Consider the following 4,757-nt stretch of genomic DNA (forward strand, 5'->3'; position numbering starts at 1 on the left):
TTTCTAGCCGTGCCGCCAAATGTTTGCATTACTACTGGTAAAGTGAACAGGCTTTAGCTAATACTGTAGCGTTATGGAACAACATTGTTTAAAAAACGAACCTTTAGAGGCCTACAAAACTATGATTTATGTCGTGTGCCAAGTGAACCGAATCACACAGGGCCGTGACAGCTAAAGAGGACACTCTGTCCCTTTGTTTCTTCGCCATGTATTCTCTCTCCATTGGATGTAATATATCACGGTGACAACTAGATGGCTATTTATTGTGAAGGCTGCTATCCTACTCGAAATACTGTATATTCCTTGGGAGGAGAAAGAAAATTGCCCCCCCCCCCCCCCCTTGTTACTGGTTTTCTAGGCTACAGCTGACCAGAGGCACTGCACCTGAGGTCGAGCAGGCACCACGATTCAACTTGGTGGTCGTCAGCATTAGCTTGTTCAGCCCACAACGCGGTTTATGTGTAAAGTGCAGGCAGTCAATCCCCCCCCCCCCAAAAAAAAAAAAAAAACATGGCTCATCTTTTGAACTGCTAGGAACAAGTCATTTTCTCTGTAGTAGTGCTGGAAACACAACGGTCATGAATCTGTGCTCAGTCTCTACGGCAATCAGAGGCTGCGGTTCAGCCTATAACCACAATACGCTCTCTGTGATGTTGTTCTAGGTCGCACAGCGAGATATTTAGGAGCAATTTAGAGCCGACCGAAAATTGCTTTGGTTAAGTTGAGCTAACTAGCTAGCTAGCAAACGTTAGCATGCAGGTGACTATCCTTGTCTGCAGGGCAGATTGATGTGTGACCAGACTCGCTCGGGTTGAAAGGTTCTCCTGAATCTCTCTTTGAACAAATACAGATAAATATAGGTTGTATCTTGCTGCTGTGATGTCACACTGTAGAATTTCACCCAGTAGATATGGAGTTTAAACAAAATTGGGTTTGTTTTCTAATTCTGTGTGGATCTGTGTAATCGGAGGGAAATATGTGTCTCTAATATGGTCATACATTGGGCAGGAGGTTAGGAAGTGCAGCTCAGTTTCCACCTCATTTTGCCAAATAGCATTCTAGTTTGCCTTTTTTTGTTAATTCTTATCAATGTGTCAATTAATTATCGTTTTGTTTTCTCATGATTTGGTTGGGTCTAATTGTGCTGATGTCCTGGGGCTCTGTGGGGTGTGTTTGTGTTTGGGAACTGAGCTCCAGGACCAGCTTGCTTAGGGGACTCTTCTCCAGGTTCATGTCTCTGTAGGTGATGACTTTGTTTGGCAATCGCTTCCTTTTAGGTGGTTGTAGAATTTAATGGCTCTTTTCTGGATTTTGATCATTAGTGGGTATCGGCCTAATTCTCCTCTGCATGCATTATTTGGTGTTCCACGTTGTACACAGAGGATAGTTTTGCAGAATTCTGTATGCAGAGTCTCAAATTGGTGTTTGTCCCATTTAGCAAATTGCTGGTTGGTGAGCGGACCCCAGACCTCACAACCGTAAAGGGCAATGGCTATTTGTAGCCAGATCTTATTTATGTTGGTATGTTGAATCTTTCTCTCTCTCTCTTTCTCTCTTTCTCTCTTTCTCTCTCTCTCTCTCTCTCTCTCCTCTCTCCTATCTCTCTCTCTCTCTCTCTCTCTCTCTCACTCTCTCTTCTCTCTTCTCTCTCTCTCTCTCTCTCTCTCTCCCCCCTCTCCCCCCTCTCTCTCTCTCTCTCTCTCTCTCTCTCTCTCTCTCTCTCTCTCTCTCTCTCTCTCTCTCTCCCTCCTCTCTCCTCCCTCTTCCCCCTCCTCTCTCTCTCTCTCTCTCTCTATCTCTCTCTCCCTCTCTCTCCCCTCTCTCTCTCCCTCTCTCTCCCTCCCTCTCTCTCTCTCCTCTCTCTCTCTCTCCCTCTCTCCCTCTCCCCTCTCTCCCTCTCCCTCTTCCCCTCTCTCTCTCTCTCTTTCCCTCTCCCTCCTCCCTCTCTCTCTCTTTCCCTCTCCCCTCTCCCTCTGTCTCTCTCCCCTCCCTCTCCCTCCCCCTGCCATGTATCATGTCTGCAGTCAGGCTTGTGCTTTCGAGGACCGAGAGAATAGAATGAAAGGAGATAGAAAGGGGCATGAAAAGGAGATGGGAAAAGAGAGAGAGCAGTCCTCTCCACTAACCTACGCCACCCCTTCATTTTTATCTGTCTCTCTAGAGTTCTGATAATTATACGTTCCTATGTTACAGGGAATAAAATCTTCCCTGTCTCCCTCTATCTCTCTCTGCACACACACACGCACACACGCACAACACGCACGCACACACACACACGCACGCACGCACGCACGCACACACACACGCACACACGCACGCACGCACCCACACGCACGCACGAAACACACACCACACACACACAAACATTTTTGCAGATACAAAAGGTGAGGCCACTTCGAGACGTTGGGACTATAATGTTCTAAACTGAGATTATTTTGCTAAATGAGTTAGTCAAATCCAATCAAATCAAATCAAATCAAATTTATTTATTATAGCCCTTCGTTACATCAGCTGATATCTCAAAGTGCTGTACAGAAACCCAGCCTAAAACCCCAAACAGCAAGCAATGCAGGTTGTAGAAGCACGGTGGCTAGGAAAAACTCCCTAGAAAGGCCAAAACCTAGGAAGAAACCTAGATATGAAACCAGGCTATGAGGGGTGGCCCAGTCCTCTTCTGGCTGTGCCGGATGGAGAAGATTATAACAGAACATGGCCAAGATGTTCAAATGTTTCATAAATGATCTGCATGGTCAAAATAAATAGTAATCACAGTGAACAGGTCAGGGTTGCAAAGCCGCAGGCAGAAACAGTTTGAAACTGGAGCAGCAGCAGGTGGACTGGGGACAGCAAGGAGTCATCATGTCAGGTAGTCCTGAGGCATGGTCCTACGGCTCAGGTCTTCCGAGAGGGAGAAAGAAAGAAAGAATTAGAGAGAGCATACTTAAATTCACACAGGACCACCGAATAGGGACAGGAGAAGTACTCCAGATATAACAAACTGACCCTAGACACATAAACTACTGCAGCATAAATACTGGAGGCTGAGAACAGGAGGGGTCAGGAGACATTTTGGCCCCATCCGATGATACCCCCCGGACAGGGCCAAACAGGCAGGATATAACCCACCCACATTGCCAAAGCACAGCCCCCACACAACTAGAGGGATATCTTCAACCACCACCTTACCATCCTGAGACAAGGCCGAGTTCTCAGGGGGGGGGGGGCGCCAACCCCAGACAGGATGATCACGTCAGTGACTCAATCCACTCAGTGTGACGCACCCCTCCTAGGGACGGCATGGAAGAGCACCAGTAAGCCAGGGACTCAGTCCCCTGTAATAGGGTTAGAGGCAGAGAATCCCAGTGGAAAGAGGGGAACCGGCCAGGCAAAGACAGCAAGGGCGGTTCGTTGCTCCATAGCCTTTCCGTTCAACTTCACACTCCTGGGCCCGACTACACTCAATCATAGGACCTACTGAAGAGATGAGTCTTCAGTAAAGACTTAAAGGGTTGAGACCGAGTTTGCGTCTCTCACATGGGTAGGCAGACCGTTCCATAAAAATGGAGCTCTATAGGAGAATGCCCTGCCTCCAAACTGTTTGCTTAGATATTCTAGGGACAATTAGGAGGCCTGCGGTCTTGTGACAGTAGCATACGTGTAGGTATGTACGGCAGGACCAAATCGGTGCTTTATCCGGGTAACCGGAAAGTAGAGCCTTTGCAGTATTCTAATCTAGAAGTAACGAAAGCAGAAAATGTCTGATGTTACATAAATTAATAAAAGATGTACTTGAAACAGTCTTGATTTATGTTTCATCAAAAGAGAGATCAGGGTCCAGAGTAACGCAGAGGTCCTTCACAGTTTTATTTTCAGACGGACTGTACAACCAACAAGATTAATTGTCAGATTCAACAGAAGATCTCTTTTGTTTCTTGGGACCTAGAACAAGCATTTCTGTTTAAACGTAGAAGTTTGCAGCCATCCACTTCCTTATGTCTGAAACACATGCTTCTAGCAAGGGCAATTTTGGGGCTTCACCATGTTTTCATTGAAATGCACAGCTGTGTGTTCATCCGCATAGCCAGTGAAAGTTAACATTATGTTTTCGAATAACATCCCCAAGAGGTAAAATATATAGTGAGAAACAATAGTGGTCCTAAAACGGAACCTTGAGGAACACCGAAATTTACAGTGATTTGTCAGAGGACAAACCATTCACAGAGACAAACTGATATCTTTCCGACAGATTAAGATCTAAACCAGGCCAGAAACTTGTCCGTGTAGACCAATTTGGGTTTCCAATCTCTCCAAAAGAATGTGGTGATCGATGGTATCAAAAGCAGCACTAAGGTCTAGGAGCACGAGGACAGATGCAGAGCCTCGGTCCGATGCCATTAAAAGGTCATTTATTTGAAAACAATTGTGGAACGGAACCTTGTCAAATGACAGAACATTACACAAAGGAAGATTTACTTGAAAGAGGAGGAGTATCCCATAGCTAGATAGCATTATTGTTCAGTTTGGTCTCCTAAACGAAGTTCTTTTATTTTTTTTAAATGAGCCCTTTTTCGTGGTATCCAATTGTTGTAGTAGCTACTATCTTCTCTCATCGCTACAACTTCCGTACGGGCTCGGGAGAGACGAAGGTTGAAAGTCATGCGTCCTCCGATACACAACCCAAACCAAGCCGCACTGCTTCTTAACACAGCACGCATCCAACCCGGAAGCCAGCCGCACCAATGTGTCGGAGGAAACAC

The sequence above is a fragment of the Oncorhynchus mykiss genome, chromosome 21 (assembly GCF_013265735.2).
Source record: "Oncorhynchus mykiss isolate Arlee chromosome 21, USDA_OmykA_1.1, whole genome shotgun sequence".
NCBI lineage: Eukaryota > Metazoa > Chordata > Actinopteri > Salmoniformes > Salmonidae > Oncorhynchus > Oncorhynchus mykiss.